This window comes from Peromyscus maniculatus, chromosome 3 (assembly GCF_049852395.1).
Source record: "Peromyscus maniculatus bairdii isolate BWxNUB_F1_BW_parent chromosome 3, HU_Pman_BW_mat_3.1, whole genome shotgun sequence".
Classification (NCBI taxonomy): Eukaryota; Metazoa; Chordata; class Mammalia; order Rodentia; family Cricetidae; genus Peromyscus; species Peromyscus maniculatus.
In genome coordinates, this window is record NC_134854.1 from 44,675,849 (window position 1) to 44,700,228 (window position 24,380).

General features: G+C 43.4%; 1 protein-coding gene across 1 annotated transcript in view; it reads right to left on the minus strand.

The window, feature by feature from the left end:
• Cntnap2 (contactin associated protein 2) overlaps positions 1-24,380 on the minus strand; it is a 2,081,518-nt gene that overhangs the window by 140,095 nt on the left and 1,917,043 nt on the right. The window lies entirely within an intron of this gene.

Here is a 24,380-nt window from a genome sequence, read left to right on the forward strand (position 1 = left end):
CCTCTCAGTGTCTTATCAGTCAGAGGCAAATTTTATGGGCATTGTGGTGGTATTGTGTTCCCCAAAATATTGTGCATGCTAATAAACTTATCTGGGGTCAGAGAACAGGAGAGCTACGATATTAAACATAGAGGATAGGCAGTGGTAGCACATGCCTTTAATCCTAGCATTCCAGAGGCAGAAATCCCTCTGGATCTCTGTGAGTTCAAGGCCACATTGGAAACAGCCAGGCGTGGTGACTCACACCTTTAATCCCAGGGAGTGATGGCAGAAAGCAGAAAGGTATATAAGGTGTGAGGACCAGAAACGAGAAGTATTTGGCTGGTTAAGCTTTTAGGCTTTGAGCAGCACAGTTCAGCTGAGATTCATTCTGGATGAGGACTCAGAGGCATCCAGTCTGAGGAAACAGGATCAGCTGAGGAACTGGCAAGGTGAAGTAGCTGTGGCTTGTTCTATTTCTCTGATCTTCCAGCATTCACCCCAATAACTGGCCTCAGGTTTGATTTTATTAATAAGAATTGTTAAGATTCCTGCTACAGGGCATATTTTTAGACATCTTTCTGTTAAGTAATAGGCAAGCACATGTGAACTTTGCAGCATGACAGGCCTAGTCTGAATAATGTTCAATGCTTCTTATTACTATCTTTGGGTTAAATCATAGATTTTGAGCATTAAATTAAATTAAAAAGCAATAGCTCTAAAATGGGAATAATAATGGTACATGATAATAAGGGCTTTTGTTTTGATGAGAATTTAATGAGAAAATGTGTGTAAAGTGCTCAGCACAGAGTCTGGAACATAGGGATTATCCATATGCATGAGCACTCACTCTGTGTGTGTGTGTGTGTGTGTGTGTGTGTGTGTGTGTGTGTGTGTGTGTGTGTGATGTTGCATTAACCGACCATGCTATGGGCAGTTTCCTATGGCAGTAAATGTAATCCAGGAAGTGAAAGGAAAATGCTGTAGAAAGAACAGCTCAGTGCCCTAGAGGAGCTGTGCATTCCATGCTAATGGCCTGTGGACTTCTTGGCTACTAAGAAGTTCAGGATGAGCTAGATGGAAGTAGGTCTGACATGAATAAGCGTCTTCGGTTTCCTCTGTTTGGGGGAGGGGTGTCTTACTTTTCAGACTCTCCTTATGTCCCCCATTCATTCTCCACATGCCCTGTACACCCCCGGAGGTTCCCTGTGCAGTGTGGCTGGGAGGGAAGAAAACTAGCATGGGAAGCAGGCAGGCTGGTGGGCGGGCGGGCAGGGCTGGCTCCACAAGACCGGAAGTGCTGCTCGTGATGCTGGCTTTGCATCCTGCTAACTGGTCAGGTTTCTCATTGTACGGAGAACTCTGGCAGGGACTCTCCGCCTGCTCCGGTGGTTTGTTTACATTTTGACTGGCATTAAGCCTTAAGCCATTATCTCTGATGCAAATGAGAGCTTTCATAAATGACACCACCTGAGGGTTGCCATGGGTTTCCGGTTTGCTCTGGTGTCTGATAACTGCTAGTGCCCATTCTTCATTATCTTTGTGGAGATTGGGCACTTTATTTTTTGGCAGCAAATGTTTCTTCCAAGGTCAATTTCCCTCAAGTGCTCAGCACCGTTTCACACGCTGTGTGCTCAGGGAATGCAAATTAATTTGATGTTAGCTTTAGCCAAACCAGCTAGGAAAGTAAACCTGATTCTAAAAACACCATAAACACCGATAAATACCATCTAAATAACACAACATCTGAGCATATATAGATGCACCAAATTCCAGAGACATCATTTTCTAGCATTGTTTTAACTTATAAATAACTTCAACTAGATATTAGTTGTCCTTTCCATTGTGTTTATTGTAACTGGGGGCTATAGAAGAGTTTGAGGATCCATGAATATTTCATATTTTTTTTTAAATTTAAAAGATGCAGAACACATTTGTTTGGAAAAGGAGAAACACAGAAAACTCTGGGGAAACATGACCATTCATAATCCCTTCATCCGGAAATAATTGCTAGGAGCATTTCAGGGTATCTCTTCCCACACATGGCTAAGGCCACAGAAGTTCTCCAGAAGGGTCTGTAGATTGCTGTAAAGTAGACACCGGGTGGCTTTTGGAGCTCTACGGGGATCTTCAGAACAGTATAAGGCCTCCTGCCTGAGAGAAGGTGCAGTTCGGGGACTCATTTTCTGTGAGGAGGCATCCTGTCTTTTCTTTCTCTACTACCTTCTAGCTTTTCTTCCATCTCCCCACAGGGAGGGCAGAGCTATGGGAAGGACCCTGGGCAGGGTGGAGGGGAGGCTGAGGGAGGCTGGGTTGAGAGAGGCCAGAATGTCAGACAGCGGAAGCCTTTCCTAATCACCGAAGGGCAGCTGTATGTCCCATGACAGGGGACAGCTGGAAGCAGGTCTCTCCAGCACCTATGGGTACAATTCTTATGCACAATTCCTTCCTTGTTGTTAGGAATGCTCCTAACGTCTGTCTTTCCCCTTCTAAGCTCACGGCTCATTCAGGTTTCTCATACCCATCATGTGCCCCATCCCCCCACTTTCACTGGAGCTGTAGTCTGTTCTGGGGGAGATTACCCAACTCCCTGCCCTGACAGTAGGACTTGATTTCAGCCCGTTTTTCCTTGTTCTTCCCCACCATGGAATGAGCACTGGATCCAAACTAGGCCCATAAAGCATTCTCTGTGGGGTTAAAACAAGAATAAAAAGAGTTGGACTCTTTCTTCTGGTAGAAAAATTGGGAAGACATGAGTCCAGGGTTCTATCAACTCTAATCCATAATATGTGAAAGATGGCCCACGGAATAAGAGGGCATAACCTAGACTTCACCAAGAGGTAGGGAAGCAGAGAAATGATGAAGAAGGATGGAATATTGGCGGTTAAGGAAGGGTGGGGAGGAGGAGAGAAAGGGAGAGGGGAGAGAGAGAGAGAGAGAGAGAGAGAGAGAGAGAGAGAGAGAGAGAGAGAGAGAGGCTGAATGGTATTTCTAAGTTTTAGTCTTCCCAAGTGTCTTAGCGAGTGTTCTATTCCTGTGGAGAGACACCATGATCATGGTAACTCTTATAAAGGAAGCATTTAACGACTGGGGTTTGCTTATTGTTTCAGAGTTTTAGTCCATTGTCATCATGGGAGGAAGCATGGTGGTGTGCAGGCAGACATTTTGGTGAAAGAGAAGTTGAGAGTTCTACATCTGGATCCACAGGCAGCAGGAAGGGAAAGAGAGCCCCTGGGTCTGGCTTGGGCTTCTGAAATTCCACAGTCCACCTCCAGTGACACTCTTCCTCCAACAAGGCCACACCTCCTAATCTCTCTCAAGGAGTGTCACTTCTTAATGCCCAAGCAGTCAAATGTTTGAGCCTAACAGCACCATTGCTATTCAAACCATCACACTAAGTTTTGGTTTTCTCTCTTAAATTCTACCACCTACTCTAGAAATCTCTATCCCATGTATTAGCTCTGAGCTGAGTTTTCTTTTCTTTTGCAGTCCAAGGAACCTAGAACAAAAGAACTGGACTCTCCCAACCTTTCAGCCGCCTGGCTTCCCTGCATTTTCAGCTTCACAGACATGGAGGTCACTGGCTGTCACTGTCTTAGGAGCCTCAGGGTCTTACGCCACTCTATACCGTCCCTTCTCCGGCCATTCTAATTCACTGTGGCAGTGTTAGGCTAATTTTGTAAAATTCTGGGGCTCTGGTTCGTCTTCCCTGTACTATTTTCATAGCTAGTTGTTTAGCCCTTTACAACTTCTAATATCCTGCAACAGAGAAGTAGCAAGATAAAAGTCACTTTCCTTTTTAAAATGTTTATTTTTAAAATTATACGTATATGTGTATATTTGAATGTGGGTTTGTACACTTGAGTGCAGTACTCAAGAAGGCCAAAAGAGGGCATTGGATCACCTGGAGCTGGTGTTACTGGTGGTTGTCAGCCATGTCATGTGGTTGCTGGGGTAGAACTCCAGGTCCCCTGCAAGAGCAGCAAGAGATCTTAACCACTGAGCCATCTCTCCAGCACCCAAGAAAAGTCATTTTCTTTAACAAAGGATCGGGACTCCAGCCTCCAGCTTAGATAAGTGATGATGAAATGCTGCTGTCTGCATGCCACATTAGACCATCGCTCATAGCTTGTCCAGGGAAGGTAGGAAAGGCATCCGGGTACTGGTGTCTGCTTCCTTCCCTAAGGACTTTAGTCCCTGGCAGCAACAGTCTTTTCCTTTGTACTCAGATAGCTGTCCCAACATGGGAACAAACATCAATGTCACTATCACAGGAATACCTCGGCAGCACTCTCTCCTAGAATTCTGCACTTATATACATGTTGTCACTTTGTATTGTGGTATGTGTGCTTATGTCTGCAGGTCCACATCCATATGTGTGAAAGTGCATATAGATGACATTCAATGATGTCACGTATCTTCCTCTACCAACATATACATTGTAACATGAGACAGGGTGATTTTATGTTCAGGTTTTGTTAATAAGAGGACAACCTCACTACACGTACAGTCTCCCACTTTTCTGGGACAGTATGCTCAGCACAGTGTGGGAAAGCATGGTGGTTCCTCATGCTACACTCAGGCACATAGGGAGAAGCTGGACAGAGGTGTGGTCAGGCCCCTGTTCCCTCATATAATAGCTCATTGCCATGGTAAAGGCTGTGGCCTTGGTGTGAGGAAGCACAGTGTTTACTGGAGTGGGCTGGGATTCAGAAGGAATTGATGTGCAGGGTGGTTTGGACCTTTGTGGTGGGAGACGTACACACAGGATTCCTGGGATGAAGGCCTAGTTTAACCTCAGTGAGCTATACTGGGAGGCGGGGGTGGTAAAAGGCCTGAGACACAATGTCTTTGAAGTGACCTTGAACAGGATCAGTGCTACAGCAGTAGGAAAAGTTGCAGTAAGTGTCAGTGGCATGGGTGCCAAGGAACCAGCCAAGCAAAGACTCGGGGAGATGACACCCACAACTCACCAGAGAATGGGGCCATGGGACGTCCACATCCTTTCTGTACCACATGAGAAGACTCCAGGCTCCAGGCTGGTGCAGGATAAAGCTCTGCAGTTGAGCCCCAAGCCAGGGTCAGCTGTCACCTATGGCAGCCCACAGTGTCGAGGGCAAGTCGATAACTCACAGACTCCTACTGTGGGGGTTCTGGAGGGACTTTGCTTCTTGACAGCAATCATCTTGTATTTTCTACCTAGGGCTTGTCCCCAGCATGGCTGACGGCAGGGACTCAACAGACAGCAGCACTCCAGCACTCTGCCTAACTCTGTACACTCTCCACATTTAAATTTAAATTGTACGCCACATGGTGTGCACGGTCTGGGTGTGTATATACGCGAGTGTCCGTGCCTTCAGGTCCACAGGCATGCAAGGAAGAGGAGGAGCAAAGACCCAAGTGGTAGTGGCTGGGGCCCAGTGAAGGTTTGGAAACCTTCCTGATCTAACACAAGAGTCCTGGTAAGAAGCCAAAGCAGCAGTGACTATGAGGATGTCTGTAGAGTGGCCTGCTGTACTAAGACTCAGGGAGACGAAGCTATGCACATGCCAGGAAGAGGCCTCTGGAAGGAAGTGTCAAGTCAGCTCATGGTCTAAGACTCAAGGCCCTAGCCTACAGAAGGTTAAAGATCAACTATATACATCACCCACCCACAGGGAGCACTTGCTTCACAGGAAGTTCCTCGCTGGGACCTTCTCTTGGGCTTCTCTCGACATGAACCTTCCTGAAAAACAACCATCTCTATATTCAGCTCATTGGCCCTTCCCTGCTTGGCCACAACCAATGATATCGCACAATCTGCTTTTCATATTTATATTTTTATTTATAAAACAAGTGTTAATATATTTATGGACAAATCTGTGTGTACATATGTATGTGTATAGGGGAACATATCAGCTGTTTCTTCAGTGACATTCTCAGAAGTTGTCGACTACCATGGTGGGATCAGGTAGGGGAACCATGAAATCCTGCTTTCTGGGCAGTCCTACTTCAAGCTTTGTTTAATGGTGGCAAGGGGATAGATTGGAGGTAAATTTTTCAGTCATCTTGTTACCCAAAACCTTGCAGATGGCATACTCCAAATCTCATAACAAGAGAAACTTGTTGATAAACTGAGCATCTGAAATAATAGATCAAGATTTGAACTTTGCATACTGGGGCGGAGTATGATCTATCCACACTGGCCTTGCTCTCCCTGGGGTGGTAATCCCTGAAGGCGCAAGAAGACTAGATATGAGCTTGTTCCCAGGAAATGACCATAAGAAAAGTCTTCAGGTCCTTCCCCTAAGTTCCAGTCCAAAAGATACCTGTGGGTTTGGACAGCCTTTGAGCTTTCCTAAACAGAGTAAGGCCTGGCCTCTGTGACCTCACATGAGGGTCATTGCTATGGTTATGGTGTTCTCTAGTTCTTTGAGCAGCAGAACCCATTATAGTGGACTAGGATTTAAACCCAGGAGAAGGTGGGTAGGGATCCATTTCAGATAAACGACTGCAGAAGATCTTTGTGAAGACCCAATCTCACACCTGTGTACATACATGGTAGGCGGCTCTCTTGAAAGGGATGAAGAAGGCACAATTCAGTGTCTGAGGAGCTTTTGATGTACAAGACAGATATGATCTTAGGAAGAGTTGCAATAGCAAGGACCACTGAGACATCCTCACAGAGCATGGCCATGTATGATATATAGAGAGAGGACACCAAATATTTTCCCCTATCAATATCTACCTGTCTATTTTTTTTTTCAGAAACATTGACCATAGACCAAGGCTAACAACAAAGAAGCATTGGACAAACATGGACTCAAAAGGATTCTCTACTTAAACCCTAAAAAGAATCAGACACCGTAACCCTGAAGATTCCAGGACCTAAGAAGAGAAATGGACCTGGGGAAATTGCTGGAATGAAAGAGGCTCAGCCAGACCAAGAAGAGGAGTTTGCCCTGGCCAAACCCTGACCCTGAAGAAACCAGGCCCAAAGCAAGAAGAAGAGTATGCCCTGGCCAAACCCTGGCCCTGAAGAAACCCAGGCCCAAAGCAAGAAGAGGAGTGTGCACTGGCCAAACCCTGACCCTGAAGAAACCCAGGCCCAAAGCAAGAAGAGGAGTGTGCCCTGGCCAAACCCTGACCCTGAAGAAACCCAGGCCCAAAGCAAGAAGAAGAGTATGCCCTGTCCAAACCCTGACCCTGAAGAAACCCAGGCCCAAAGCAAGAAGAGGAGTATGCCCTGGCCAAACCTTGACCCTGAAGAAACCCAGGCCCAAAGCAAGAAGAGGAGTATGCCCTGTCCAAACCCTGACCCTGAAGAAACCCAGGCCCAAAGCAAGAAGAAGAGTATGCCCTGTCCAAACCCTGACCCTGAAGAAACCCAGGCCCAAAGCAAGAAGAGGAGTATGCCCTGGCCAAACCCTGACCCTGAAGAAACCCAGGCCCAAAGCAAGAAGAGATGCCGGCCTGGGCCAAAAAGAAGGTGTGTGCCTGGGCAAATTCCTAAATTGAAAGAGGTCTGGGTCAAACCCTGACCCTGAAGATGCCTGGGCCCAAAAAAGAAGATATATGGGCCTGGAAATTCCTGAAATGAAAGAGACCTGGGACAAACTAAGAAAAGGAGTGTGTCTGGGCATAATCCTGACCCTGAAGAAGTCCAGGCCCAAAGCAAGAAGAGACATGGGCCTGGGCCAATCCCTCAAACGAAAGAAGCCTGGAATAAACCAAGGGAAGGAGTGTGCCTGGGTCAAACCCTGACTCCAAAGAAGCCCAGGCCCAAAGCAAAAAGAGATATAGGCCCGGGCCAATCTCTGACCCTGAAGAAGCCTGGGCCCAAAGCAAAAAGAGATGTGAGCCTGGGCCAGTCCCTCAAATGAAAGAGGCCTGGATCAAACCAAGAGAAGGAGTGTGCCCCCTCCAAACCCTGACCCTGAACCTGAGGAAGGTTTGGGCCAGGTAAAGAAAAGGACTATGCCAAGGCCAGACCCTGAACCTGAGGAAATTTGGGCCCAAATGCAAAATTGAAAATAGCCTGGATTAACCGTCACCCAAAGAAGCCGTGGGCCAAACACAGAAGCATGACTGGGTCAAACCTGAGGTGGAATAACACTGTGCTTAGTGTACCATGAGGCGCTCTCATCCAAGGCCTTAATTTCAATTGATATTTTACAACCAATCAATGCATCAATGCAGACAAATGCCAGCTTGTTCATTGATAATCTTGGACTCATCTACAACACTTCCTGTACTAAAGACTGATATAAGCTGACATCCTGAGTACAGATGTGTGGATCTCACACACATACTTCATTCAATCCAGACAACATCCTCAACACATGAGAGCAAGGATGACATCACCATAATGAGCCAAGGGCTCACCTAAGTAACCTATCATTATGTATGTACCATACCAAAAAGGGTGTTACACTGTACCCTGTACCTATCTGAAACAAGATCTTATCTTGACTTCAACTGAGTTCTCTAGGAACAAAGTTCTCAAATGTAACTCTGGCCACAGCCTGTTCACCAAGAATCCTGTACTAACCCAAAATTAGTCTTGTTCTGATGAACTGACATCTGAACACATCATATTCTCCAAGAAGGGGATCTTAATGACCCAATTATTAGCAGAGGTACAAGGCCATAAACAGAGCTTAAAGGAAACCCAGAAATTCCATGAACCCCAAGTAGTCTGGGCCTATATCATCATCTAGGGTGTGTGGGCTACACCCTCTTTCTATCCAACCCAGGACAAAATCCCACCACAAAGGAGCCAGCCTTAATGGGACCAAACCTCACCTTAATGACCAAATGAAATGGACATACCCATGACCCTGACTTGGTCTGATGCCAGAGATTATCTTCATGTCAATTTATTTCATTGGACAAACCAAAGCCTCATTCATGCACCAGGCCACACCATGCTCACCAAGAAATTTGGACTCACCCGCAACTATTCCTGTACCTCTAACTGACATCATCGGATCATAGGACATAAACTAACTCATGAATGCTAATCTGCAAGCTCCTTGTGGTACCACTGTGGTTTGTGGGCTGCACTCACTGTTCTTCAAACACAGCCAACGTTCTCACATCAGGTGTGTCAAGACAACATAATGGCTTTCAACTGGCCACACAGGAACAGTAAATAACAAGGGCACAGTTTAGAATCAAGGGTGTGTGGGCCACACCCAGAAATCCCCTGTGCCCAAGTCTTCCTATGTGAGGTCTTCCAGAGATCAAGGATAAGAAGTTGACCTCAGTGTGACCTAGGCCACACCCACTACTCCAGGAAGGTTGGACACACGTTAACACCATGGAGTGGTAGTCTGAAGAGTGGCATAAGGGCAGAGGCCATAAAGTGACATCAGTGAGATCCTGGAAGCTCCCTGACTACGGAGTACCCTGGGTCCAGCTTAAATTTAAGGGTGTGTGGGCCACACCCTCTTTTTTTGATCCTGGATGACACTCACTGCAAGGGAGTCAGGACCACACCACAGCATTAATGGAGACAGAGACTCACTTGAATGACCAAACAAAATGGAAATACCTCCAAACAAAGACTGATTAAACTGCACTTGCCCTTGACTTCAAGTGGTTTTGTTTCCAAGCCAGACCCTAGTCTGAAAAGCAAGCATTGTTCAGCTGATGATTGACCATCAATCTGATATCTTAGATCAAAGAAGCCTGTGCGAAACTTAACTTCAAGGGGGTGTATTTGGACCTTCTATTTATCCAACCCAGGATGTACCAATTAATGGAACCAGGAACATTGCTGGGCCTTCATGGTGCCTGGGACACACATGACCACCAACCAATCTGGGTGGACTTTGGCGAGAAGAGTATGTGGGTTGCACCCTGTGGTCCACCACCACTGCACAGGTCCTGTTTGGATTTCAAGTCATTCAGAAAAAATTTCTGCCAATTGAGTTAAGTCAACACTAAGCCTGCCAAGAAGGCTTGTCCCACCTTAACAACAATGGGTACAGATCTGATGAGTGACATAAGGACAGAGACCATAAAGTGACATCAGTGGGGTCCTGCCAGCTCCCTGACTACGGAGTACCCTGGGTCCAGCTTAAATTCAGTGGTGTGTGGGCTGCACCCTCTCTTCATATGATCTAGTACTGTGCTTACAGCAAGGGAGCCAGAACCACACACCTTAATGGCCTTAAATGGAACAAGCACTCTCCTTAGTAACCAAACAACATGGTCATGCCTTAATATCAAGAATGATTAGATGGCACATGGCTTTATCATGATTTCACCTGATCCCCCCCCCCCCCCCCCGCCACTAGACTCTAGTCACCCCAACTCTTAGATGCATGAACAAGGCTTCCTAGGCTTCATGAACAAGGCTTCCTAGGCTGGTGACTGACAGGCAATCAAAATCAGTGTGAGCTGGAGGCTAACTTATCACCAAGAAGCCTGGGTCAAATTTAACTTCAAGGGTTGTGGGCCTCACTCTCTTCATCATACCCAGGAGATTCAACTCATAGGACCCAGGACCACAAAACATGGCCTTCATGGTGTTTGGGCCATACCAAAGAAATGATCTGGGTAGACTTTGGCATGATGGGTGTGTGGGCCACACCCAGGAGTCATTATGTGCTCAGCTGCTACCTGGTCTTCAAGGGATCCAGGACAAGTGATCTTGTGTGTGTTGGCCATCATGATGGCCTCAGAGAAAACTGGAACCATTACAACAACCAGCGTTGATGGTCTGATATGTGACATCACCCTCACAAACTTCAAAACTGTGGTCCAAATCCTCATATCCTGACATTTCAGGTTTCCTAGCCGCTCCCTGTTGACTTGGGTCCTCAACCTGACCTGGTTAGAAACATCAAGTAACATTAAGAATGTGATGTCCCAGGAGTACAGACACAATTTTAATGCATGTGTATAATGGAAAACCTTGAAATCCTCCCTCTAGTGACAACTGTCTAGACATAATTGCTTATGCTTCCTTAAAGTCTTACCAAGGCCTGTCTAGAAGAAGCCAGAATTACATCCTGATTTCTATAGATCTCTGCCTTCATTTTATATACATAATACAGTTCTGAAGGCTTGTAGTCTTATTGTGTATCTCATGCCTAGCATATAGTTTTCAATAAATAAAAGGTTCATCTGCTACCATGGTTTATTCTGAAATCCTTATTTTGGTCCTTTCCTTGTATTTCTGACTGATGGTTCCCAATCTTTGGTTGAACTTCTTAAAACAGGCTGTGATGGTTACTCAAGAACACCAAGTGTGGAAAGCTAGAACATCTCTTTCTATTTGCTGTCTCCATGTCTATGGCATATATCTGTATGCTCAGACAGCATCCTGAAGATCAGTGCACCTCTATCCATATTTTCTATCTTAGCCTTTAGTTGGCATCTTCCCAGGAAAAATAAAGATGGTGGAAAAGGAGACAGGAACTCTTACCTAGTCACAAAGTCATTGGGATAAAATTTTATAAATTGGAGGGGCAGCTACCTACCCCTTCCAGTGCCCAAATCATATTAGCACCGATTTTTAGAGAGTTGCTGATGAAGGGCTTGGAGGCAGAGGAGGAACAGAAGGTTCTGTGTAGGTCACAGGGCACCAAGAATCTGGAAATTGTCTTTCAGTGAGATTCCACATGAGGATGAATGCACTCCCAGTGATATCCCATGCATGGACCCTAAACAGTCAGGTCCAGATTCATGTTAAAGGAACAGTAAAATGTGCTGCGCTCCTTCAGTTAGAGGAACTAGAGACTGACATGTTGCACCTCTGGACTTGTCTTTGATGATCTTGGGAAGTTTAGGTGGCAGATTTGTTAGCATGTTCACTACCCAGCTACATAGATCTCTGCCTTCCATCTCCCTGGTCTTTGTCAATGTACAATCTTCCCAGAGCCCTGGGACTTTCCCAGGGTTCCTGTGGAAAACATCCTGTGGCTTTCATGATCTTGTGAGTCAGTGGCCCTTCCTCACAGTTAGACACCCATGGTCACAGGGCTCCTCCTTCCCGTCTAGGTCTGGATCACTCTGCTCCCCATACACACATCTTTCCCTTCTGAGATATGAGAACCCATCACACAGTCTGAAAAGAAAGGCCAATGGTCATGTGCTTCACTGGGTTTCCCACAGATTTTTCAGGTGATGTTCTAAGGAGGTCTGAGCTAAAGGTATCTGACTGTCCCCACTCCTGGACAGGAACTTGCAGACTCTGAATGCCTTTGGTCCAGCATCAGAGGGAAGGATGTTTGCAGTTCACAAAAATCAGTGAGTTATACACAGAACAGACTTTCCAGGGAAGGGGTCACCTTTCCTAGTGATAACTGGATCATCTTAAGCAAGATTTTGTCACATTCCTTGTTCATTTGCCTATCGATGGGTTGATCTGGGGATTAAAGAATGGTGAGAACTCCACCAGTGAGCCTTGGTGTGTGCACCTGGAGGTCCTACCACAGACTGTCTGGATTTTTGAGCATGGGCTCAAACCTAATACAAAAGAATACCTGGTTAAGTCCTGGAATCAAAGGAGCCTGGATGACACCTAAATGAGAGAACCCCAGGACAAACCATGACAGGAAAGCAGCCCAGTCAGAAAACGAAGCCATAGCAGCCAAGGACACATTCTAAACCAAAGAGTCAGGCATCAAATCCCATCTCTATAATCCCAGAATGAACCAAGTCCCCAAAGGAGGCAAGGGTGTATCCTGAAACCAAAGGTCCCCAAGCCAAGCCCTCAGACACAGGGACCCTAGCCTGAGAAACCTCTTTTTGAGTTGCTGGTCACGAGGGTCAAAAAGGCTTCCAAAACAACATAGATGAACGCTCACTTCCCACAGACCGGAGGCAAGGCTCTAGTGGTGGAAACACCAGGCACTTGGGACATGGGACTCAGAGAATTTGGGCTGGATGGGACACTAAATCCTCCCGCATGAAGACTAGCTTTCATAATCGTGGCAGGTGCTACAGAAGCTGCCGAGGGAGGGAAGCAATTGATCGTGATGTCCATTAACCACAAAATGACCAACACAGTAGGTAGGGTGTCCCAAAGCGTTTGGTCATGGCACTCATAGTTCGCAGTAACTGGTCTATGCAATTGGACTTAAATTAAAGCTTGCGCAACAGGAGGGAAATACTGCCTGTGCCTGGAATCCTAGCCAATTACCCATGGCTACTGCAGTCGTGGATCCTGTGGCAGAACTGGCTACTGACACTTTACTAAACCATTATCGTTCCTGACTGCATTCTCCACGTTTATCCTAATACCCACAGGGCTGGTGTCTCTCAGAAATGACATGGAAGCTGCACCCATGCAATAATATGAGACCTAAGCAAGAGCAATGCCATATGAAATGATAGTGTGGGTGGGGGAAACCTCATGGAGACTCATCCCTAGACAAAGAGCTACAGGCAGCTAAGCACTCCCGAGAGAGGAATAATTGGTCTTTCCAGGAGATGAGCCCCCTAACTGGCTACCCAATACCTAGTGTTCAGACCCAAAAACATACACAGGCAGACATCATAGAACAGGTTCAGCACATTGCAGGCATACATTTATGCATTTTCAATAGATAAGTATTTATTATAAGGAAAAAGAGGCCATGGCTTTGAGAGCATGTGAGAGACGTGAGATGGCAGGAGTCGGAGTGAGGAGTGTGGAAATGGTGGGATTTGATTTTAATTTAAAAAATTGCAAAAATACAATTTTAGGAACTATTTAATGGAAGTCCTTGGCTGGGTTAGATACGCAATATTGTAATATTTATTCAGTGGAACAGCTTCCTTGTGTTGTATTTTATTTCAGCACTCCTGGCCCCACCCCTAGATCTCTCTTCTCACAAGGAGACAGGAACACAGACATTACAGCATCATGTTGGACATGAGCGTTCTATGGGGACAGGGAGAGCTACCTTGAATTTTTAAATCAGCTGACATCCCAGGGTATAATGCTCTGTCCTCTCCTACAACCCCGTTCCACCCACACATTTCTCAAGCCCCGTCTCTCACATTAAATTCATCCCTTCTCTGCTGCCCTCATCTGGAAGGAAAACAACACAGAAGGGAGGACCACAAGCACGCTTGCTTCTCACCGGAGCAGCAGAAATCTGATCGGCCTTTTGTTTCAGATTTATACAGGTACCCGAGTGTGTCAGACTCCAGAAAGCCAGAAAATAGCCTATAAATACATTCTTAAATGTCCTATTTCAATGAACCAAGAAAAGTTTATTCAGATAATGATTTTCAACTATTTTCTCACACTTCAAATGCACTTACAGTGCTTTTTACATATTAAACTATTTTTCACTTTTTATGCAAATCATGTGGTTAGTTGGCCAATGTCAGAAATAAAACTTTTGGGATGTATGTAATTCACTGAAGAAAAACCAATGAAATGAGACACTCTGGCTAGATTTAAAAAAAAAAATTGTTTATACTATTTCAGGTTATGTGCCAACTAGGACCTTGAGTATCCAAATTGGAGGAGACTTCTTTTTTTTTTTTTTTTTTGGAGCTAAGGATCGAACCTAGGTCCTTGTGCTTGCTAGGCAAGTACTCTACCACTGAGCTAACTCCCCAACCCGGAGGAGACTTCTTAACATGTGGTTTTCAATATCCAACATTTCCAACTGTTAAATCAATCATTATTTTGTTCACTTAAATATCTGTTTTGATTTTTGAGATCAGGAATTGCTACCTAGGCAGTCCTGACCTTGAACTAACATCATTCCTCTTTTCTCTCTCTCTTACCTGATGAGATTCAGGGACCACCATTCTGGCTCGATTCCTAATATCAGCAGTAAGAGCTACATGTATAGATGTAAGCACATTAACACACAAGGCTTGCACTCTTGACACCTGACCTAAATGTGGAGGCTGGTAAAATGTTGCAACAAGATTCCTTGCAATGACAAGAAAGACAAAGAACAATGTAATATAGATCAGTACATCAGGAACCAAGGTCTCCTGTCAATCTACCTAAAGAGTACATTTACAAATGGTGCTTGTGTTGGACATTGAAGAAAAAAAGGGTCAAACAGCAGGAATATTCAGTAAAATTTCATATAAAAGTCAGTGCAAATTAATAGCTTATACAGGTAGGTGGACTGCAGATCTTCATCTCTCTCTCTGTTCCTCCAGATCTAATCCTCCAGTCTCATATCCAGTACAATAGCAGACCCTGTGGGATAACCTCTTTTCATGGTCTCTCTCTATTCCAAGTAGATGAAACAAGAACCTGGTTCAGCACTCTGCTCTCCTAACTCCTGTGTACCTCTTTAGACCCCTAGCCTAGCACCATTTGTGTCTGCTCTCAGTATCCAGAAACACATTTTCCTTGGAACCTGCCTACAGTGGTCACAACTATCAGGTTCAAAGAAAATTTCTTATCAGGTAACACATACCCAACACACTCTCTGAAAATCCAGAGAGGAAACAGAACCTAAGGAACAAAATACCCACCCAATAAAGACAAAACCAGAAATCAGCACCCAGACCTGTAGTCATCCCAATCCTAGATGCCTAGATGCCAATGTAAAAACACAATCAAGACAGCCAGGACAATATGTCTTCACTGGAGCCCAGCGATTCTACCACAGCAGGCCCTGACTATTCCAACATAGCTGAAGCACAAGAAAAAGACTTTAAAGCCACCTGCATGCATATGATAGAGGTCCTTAAAGAGGAAAGAAGTAAGTCCCTTAAAGAAATCCAGGAAAACACAAACAGCACAAGAAAATGAATAAAACTGCTTCATTCTAGAGACCTAGAAATGGAAATAGAATTGATGAATAAAATTCAAACTGAGGAAATTCTGGGAATAAAAAAAAATAGGAATTCAAACAGGAACTACAGAGGTTACCTTCACCAACAGAATACAAGAGATGGAAGAGAACCTTAGGCCTTGAAGGTATGAGAGAGAAAATGGATACACTGATCAAAGAAAATGTTAAATCTAGAAAACTCCTGATACAAAACACCCAGGAAACCTAGAACACTATGAAAAGACCAAACCTAGAAAAAATAGGAGTAGAGGAAGGAGGAGAATCCCAGCTCAAAGGCCCAGAAAATATTTTCAACAAAATCATAGAAGAAAATTTGTGTAACCTAAAGAAGGATATGCCTATAAAAGTACGAGAAGCTTACAGAATACCAAATGAATTGGATCAGGAAAGAAAATAAATAAGAAAAAAATCACAAAATAATCAAAACACTAAACATACAGAACAAAGAAAGAATGTTAAAAGCTACAAGGGAAAAAGACCACGTAACAAAGGCACACCTATTAGAATTATACACTGTAAAAACCAGAAGATGTACTTCAGATCCTAAGAGACTATAGATGCCAGGCATACTTCTATAGCCAACAAAACTCTCAATTACCATAGATGGAGAAATTAAGATATTCCACACTAAAAAATATTTAAGTAACATTTGTCTACAAATCCAGCCCTACAGAGGGTGATTGTGGTGGTATTGTGTTCCCCAAAATATTGTGCGTGCTAATAAATTTATCTGGGATCAGAGAACAGGACAGCCACAATATTAACCATTACAGGATAGGCAGTGGCAGCACACGCCTTTAATCCTAACATTCCAAAGGCAGAAATACCTCTGGATTTCTGTAAGTTCAATGCCATATTGGAAACAGCCAAGCATGGTGACACATGCCTTTAATCTTAAGAAGTGACCCTTTAATCCCAGGGAGTGATGGCAGAAAACAGAAAGATATATAACGTGTGAGGACCAGAAACTAGAAGCATTTGGCTGGTTAAGCATTCAGGCTTTCGAGCAGAACAGTTCAGTTGAGAGCCATTGGCATGAGGACACAGAAGCTTCCAGTCTGAGGAAACAGGATCAGCTGAGGAACTGATGAGGTGAGGTAGCTGTGGCTTGTTCTGCTTCTCTGATCTTCCAGCTTTCACCCCAATTCCTGGCACTGGGTTTGATCTTATTAGTAAGAACTTTAAAGATTCCTGCTACAGGTGATAGAAGGCAAACCCCAACCTAAGGAGGTTAACTACACTCATGAAAACATAGGAAATAAATAATCCCAGATCACCAAAATCAAAGGAAGGGAAACACACACACACACACACACACACACACACACACACACACCTACTTCAATTCTTCTTCTTCTTCTTCTTCTTCTTCTTCTTCTTCTTCTTCTTCTTCTTCTTCTTCTTCTTCTTCTTCTTCTTCTTCTTTTTTCGAGACAGCATTTCTCTTAGATTTGTGCCTTTCCTGGAACTCGCTTTGGAGACCAGGCTGGCCTCGAACTCACAGAGATCCACCTGCTTCTGCCTCCCGAGTGCTGGGATTAAAGGCATGTGCCACCACTGCCCAGTGCCCTACCTCAATTCTTAACATTTCCCAAAAATAAGGGCAAACATGTTTGTAAAAGAAACACCCCTATAGCTTAAATCACACATTGACCCTCGCACTCTGATAGTGGGAGACTTCAATTCTGTACTCTCACCAGTAGAGAGTTGATCCAGCTCTCCTTGATAAAAGTCCTGGAGAGATTCAGGATACAATAAACAAACCTAAACATAATAATGACAGCTTACATCAATCCCATAGCAAACATCAACTTAAATGGAGAGAAATTCAAAGCAATTCCATTAAAACCAGGAATAAAACAAGTGTGTCCACTCTCTCCATACATATTCAATATAGTACTTGAAGTCCTAGGTAGAGCAATAAGACAAGTGAAGGAGATCAAGGGGATACAAATGGGAAAGGAAGAGGGTAGGTGGTGGTGGCACTCGCCTTTAATCCCAGCACTCGGAGGCAGAGTCAGGTGGATCTATGTGAATTCCAGGCCAGCCTGGTCTACAGAGCACGATCCATGACAGGCACCAAAATAACACAGAGAAGTCCTATCTCAAAAAATAACAAAAAACAAACAAACAAACAAAAACAACAAAAAACCAACCAACCAACCAAAAAAAAAAAAAAAAAAAAAACCAAAACCAAAAACAACAGCAGCAACAACAAAACAAAACAAAAAACAAAACAAATTGGAAAGGAAGAAGTCAAAGTATCTTTATTTGTAGATGATATGACAGTATACATAAGTGACCCTGAAAATTCCACTGGGAAGCTCCTACAGTTGATAAACACTTCCAGCAAAGTAGTTGGATACAAAATTAACTCAATAAATCAGTAGTTTTCCTATATACAAATGACAAAGAGACTGAAAAAGAAAGGGACCTGACACCTTTCACAATAACCTCAAATGATATAAAATATCTTGGGGTAACTCTAACCAAGTAAGTGAAAGACTTGTATAATAAAAACTTCAAGTCTTTGAAGAAAGAAATTGAAGAAGATATCAGAAGATGGAAAGATTCCCCCATGTTCAAGGATTGGTAGGATTAACGTAATAAAGATGGCCATCCTACCAAAAGTAATCTACATATTCAATGAAATCCTCATCAAAATTCCAACACAATTCTTCACAGATCTTTAAAGAACAATACACAAATTCATATGGAAAAACAAAAAACCCAGGAAAACTAAAACAATCCTGAACAATATAAGATCTATGGGAAGTCTCACCATTCCTGACTCAAGTGATTGTACATAGCTATGGTAATAAAAACAGCATGGTATTAGCATTAAAAACAGACACATTGATCAATGGAATCAAACCAAAGATTCAGACATAAACCCACACACCTAGAGATACTTGATTTTGATAAAGAAGTCAGAAATACAGACTGGAAAAAAGACAACATCTTCAATGGTGTTGGTCACACTGGATGAGTGTATGTAGAAGAATGCAAATAGATCCATATTCATCACCCTGCACAAAACTCAACTCCAAATAGATCAAAGACCTCAACATAAAACCAGACACACTGAACCTTAACAAAGGCTGTTGGGGTCCAGCCCCTCTATAGTCTTCTCCAAGAATTCCAGAAGAGATGCTACTAGCGACAAATTAATTAATCTGAGGGACTCTCGAATAAATCTGTGTACATGAAATTCTTTAGTCCATTCACTTTATTCTTCTAAGTCAAAATCTCTCTACACAGCTTCAATTCTTTTCTCAGACTTAGCTCCTCTCTGTCCCTTCCTCTCCTGTCTTCTCATTGTTCTAAGTTTCTCCCATCTTTGTTCCCCTTCTCTCTCCCTTGTTAAGTTTAAATACACATACAATCCGTAATTCTCTGTCTCTGCCACTTTCTGCTTGGGCGGAGCAAGTCTGCTCAGTAACTAGGAAGCCTGCGTCATAGCTTGATGCACCTGGTATGTGAAAGCCCTTTTGTTCTGAGTTAATTGTCAAAGGGGAAGTCCAGAGACACCACTAAGGTTATGGAAGAAGGAAGGGTTAAAGATTAATTTGTGCAAAGAACAAAACTTTGTCCCTAACATCTGTCTGACCTTGGCAATTGTCTCTGTATGGGTATTCACCTGATATCAGGAGACTAGTGGGTGGTCTGGAATGTTTATCTGTCTGCATGCTGTCCTTGGAATTGAGAAATATCTCAGATAAAATGCTTTTGTCCAGAGTTGGCCCTAGCTGGACATTGCTAATGATGATAATTACAGAAAAACTTGAAATTAGGGGTCTGTCTGGCTATGTGATTGCTTTTAGCACAGTTGGGAGATGTATATCCAAATACTTTAATTGTAAAGGGGAAATTGTGCCCAATGAATGATCAAACATACTGTTCTAGGAATGGAAAAGCTACAATAGCACACAAGAAATTCATAGCAGGAAAAGGCTAATATTCAAAATCCATTATTACTAAGACTCCTTAAGTCTTGGCTTTATCCTCTGGAAGGCCCTTGGCTTCTTCCAGGTATTACCATTTGCATAGTCAGCTGAATCCCTACTTGGTATTTCTGCAGCCAGCAGCAGAACCTGATAGAAGAGAAAGTAGAGAATAGCCTTAAACATATTGGCCCAGGAGAAGACTTTCTGATCATAACACCAATAGTGTAGGCACTAAGATCAATAATTATTAAATGGGACCTAAAAAAACTGGAAAGCTTCTATAATGCAAAGGATTCCATCGTTTGGACAAAGTGGCAGCCTACAGAATGGGAAAATATTTTTACCAACTCCACTTCTAATAGAGGGCTAATAGCTAAAATGTATAAAGAACTGAATAGACTAGAGATCAAAAACAAATAAACCAATTAAAATGGGGTAGAAATCTAAACAGAAATCTCGATAGAGGAAACTCAAATGACCAAGAAACACTTAAATGTTTGACATTCTAAGCCATCAGGGAAATGCAAATCAAAATTACTTTGAGATTCCATCTTATACCTGTCAAAATGGCTAGGATCAAAACCACAAATGACAGCTCATGCTGGCAAGGAGGTGGAACAAGGCAAGCACCCCTCCACTGCTGATGGGAGTGCAAACTTGTGCAGCCAGTATGGGAATCAGTACAGCAATTTCTCAGAAAATTTGGGAATCAATCTACCTCAAGACCCAGCTGTACCACTCTTGGGCATATACCCAAAGGACATGTTTTCCTACCATAGGGACACACTTGCTAAACCATGTTCATTGTTTCTCTTTTCATAATATTTAGAAATTTGAAACAATCTGGATGTCTGTCAACTGAAGAATGAATAAAGAAAATGTGGTACATTTACACAATGGAGTATTACTCAGCTGTTAAAAAATGACATCATGAAATTTGCAGGCAAATGGATGAAACTAGAAAAAAATAATCCAGATGTAATCCAGACCCAGAAAGATAAATATGATATGTATTTACTTATATCTGGATATTAGCCATTACATAAAATGATAACTAAGCTATAATTAAACCCAGAGAGGTTAGACATAGAGGAAAGGTTCTGGGGGGTTCACATGGATCTTTCTGGTAGGGTAAAAGTAGAATAGATGTTATGGGTGTATTGGAGCTGGGGAGGGCAAGAAAGATCAGGTGGGAAGGGGGAGGGAAGATGGGATTGAGGGAATGAGGGGAGAGACAGCTAGAATTGAAGCGCTTTTGAGGAGCATTTGAGGTGTGATTTGGAATCCTAGTGCAGTGGAAACTTCCTATAATATATGAAAATCAAGTCTCCTAACGAAGTCTCCAAATAATGAGGGAGACAGAACTCCTTATATTCGTTCATCTTTTGTCACCAAATGAAGCTTCCAATGCTGGGACTGGGTTTCATCCAATTGAGTTGTTGGCCAAAGGGATCCCATGAAAATCCCCAAACAACCCAGGCTGATGCCCAAACAATAGGCTGCTCTCCACAAAATGACAGCAAGACCCCATTGCTGAACACAACACCTACACGACTCACTGAACATGGAGAGGTTGAGCTGGTGCCCAAATAGAACCTTCACCACCATGTTATAGTGTCTATGACATGGAAAAGTACTCTGCAGGCTACCAAAAGAGGAAAGTAAACACCAGCCTAACCATAAAAGCTTCAACCTACAATCTGTCCTGCCCACAAAACATGCTAGGGCAATGGTGGCACAAACCTTGTGGGAATAACCAACCAATGTCCAGCTTGACTTAATGCCCACTCCATGAGATGGAACCCATACTGAACAGTGCTTGGGTGACCAAGAACCAGAGTTTAGATAGCCCAGACACCTAGCATAAAACCAAATCCTACTGGTCTAAAAAAATGTAACAATAAAATGACTCCTAATGATAGTCTGCTATACTCATAGATTGTTGCCTTATTTAGCCTTCATCAAAGATGCCTCCTCCTGCATCAGATGGGAACAAATGCAGAGAACCACAACAAAATAAGATATATGGAAAGACCTTGGAACACACAGCTCTAAATGGGATATATCCATCAAATCTCTCCCCTCAGAGCTCAGGGACCCCCACAGAAGAGGCAGAAGGAGTGGAGGAGACAAAGGGGTCTGAGGACACTAGGAGAACAAGGCCTTCTAAAACAACAGAGCAATGCTCATACAAACTCACAGAGACTGAAGAAGCAAGCACAGGGCCTGCATGGGTCTGCACCAAGTCCTTTGCATATATACTATAGCTTTCAGTTTAGTGCTTTTATGGGACTCCCGAATGTGTGAATGAGTGGGTCTCTGATTCCTGGGCCTTCTCTTGGGGCTCTTTTATTTTTCTATTGGCTTGGCCTGTCCAACTTTGACATGATGGTTTTCATTTTATCTTATTATATTTTATTTTGTTATGTTTTGTTGTTACCTCCAAGAAGCTTGTTCTTTTCTATTGAGAGACAGAAAGGGAGTAGATCTAGATGCAAGAGGAGGTGGGGGAGCAACTGGGAGCAGAGGAGGGAAGGGGAAACTGTATTCAGATAAAAAGGAAAAATAAAAAGATATAAAAAGAGAAATTTTAATTAAATGCCAATGAACACATTGTCCATAAAAAAAGCATAAAGCCATCTATCTCTTGACTTTAAAAATTATTATTATCATTATTATTATTGTGTTGTGTTTTGTGTGTGTGTGTGTGTGTGTGTGTGTGTGTGCATGTGTGCATGTGCGTGTGCATGTGTGCATATTGTTGTAAGTGTGTGGAGGTCACAGGACAACCCTCAGGCGTTGGTCCTTTCCTTCCACTGTGGGATTGGGGATTGAACTCAGGTACTCAAGTTTGGTGGTCTCACCAGTCCTCTCCCATCTTTTCTGAATAAAGCTTGGGTCCTGGTTAAAGACGGGCTTGATCTGCTCAACAATTTGTAACACATAAGGTGTGCCAGGTACCATGCAAGGCCCAAGGATTCTGTCAGCCACTGTGAGATAACCCCACATCTGCCACATTTGATAGGTGGCCTAACAGGCTGGAACAGCACGCTGTCATTTTCCAGGGGAAGATCTCTTTTTAAAATGCCCTCTGGCATTTACTGCTAAGGCCACATGCACCCCCCTCATCAAGTTATAAATCTGACACCCGTCAGCACTCAAAGGAGACAGGGCTTCTGCTTTTTCTTTGCAGCGCTGACTTTCCCAGCAGCTGGCAGATCCGGTGAGGAGGGGAAGGATGCTCAGGCTCCACCACTTGCCACTCTGCTTTGCACCAAAGCAGCCTCCTCCTGCTCTCTGTCCTGACAGGTATCTGTATGGCGCTCCATCTAGACAGTGCGGTGACAGCTCCCCTCCTTGATCTTCTGGCTTGCTTCCCAGGGAGACCTTCTTATGTCATGTTTTATTCATGGTGTCTCCCCAGCTGCTTTCTTTTATAAGAAAAGTCAGTGATAGGGGTGGGGCAGTAAATGAACCTGAAATAAAACTTGAGGGTAATAATAAAACCACCTGTTGGTCTTCTGAAAAACTATGGCCTTACTTTTTTTTTTTTTTTGTGGGGGAGTGAATTTTGAGGATTTTAAAGGATGTCTCCATAGAGGAAGAAAAAAACCCAATATTGTTATTTATATTGTACTTGGGTCATGAAAGAAGTAGGTCAGGGAGACAAGAATAGCCTTTGCAGGGAAACATGGAAAACTTCAGATATCTTAGACTGTAGCTAAGAAAAATGATAGGATGGATAAGAAGAGGCCTGAAAGATGCTCAAGTGATAGCTAAGAAATGAGGCAAGAGGCCATGAAGATTATAGAGGCAATATGTATTCTACTTCTCTTTAAAAGATTTCTTCACCTTAGCTGCCATTGCCTTTCCTAAAAAATGAGAGTTAACTGTCCTTCCCCGTGGATCTGCAACCTCAGGTTCCACCAACCTTAGATCAGGAATATTTGAAAATAAGATTGTCTGTCTTGAGCATGTACATGACATTTTTCTGTTTTTATTCCTTCATATAGCACAGCAACTGTTTATGCAGAACTTAAGTTGTATGAAGTTGGCAAGGAATATAGAGATGATTGTAAGTGTGTAGATAGGAGTGTAGTGATGCTGTGTGAATTCTATGCTATCTTCTATAATGGACTTGACTATCTTCAGATTTGGGTATCCATGGGGAATTTTGGAACAAATTCCTCATGAATAACAAGTGATATCTGTGTATATCTTTATACTTCATAAGTTAAACATTTAGAGTAGAAAGTATAATATTACTTGTCTATTCCACCTGCCCCAATTCCCTAGGTGTAGGCTTGTAGCTACTTGGGAGGCTGAGGAAGGGAAATCATAAGCTCAGCGCAAGGCAAAGGAACTTCATTATTATTATTTTTTTAGTGTGCATGTGTGTGTGTGTGTGTGTGTGTGTGTGTGTGTGTGTGTGTGTGTGTTACATGTGTGCAGATGCTCACATATGCCATAAGAGGGCATCAGCTCTCTAGAAGCTAGAGTTACAGACAATTCAGAACCCAATGTGGGTGCTGGGAACTGAACTCATGTCCTCAGGAAGAACAGCAAGTATTCTTAATCACTGAGCCATCTCTTCAGCCCTTAGCCTGGGAAACTTAATGAGATTCTGCCATAAATTAAAAAGTAAAAAGTGGCTGGGGATGTATCTCAATGGTACAGAGCTTGACTAAGCATGTGCAAGGCC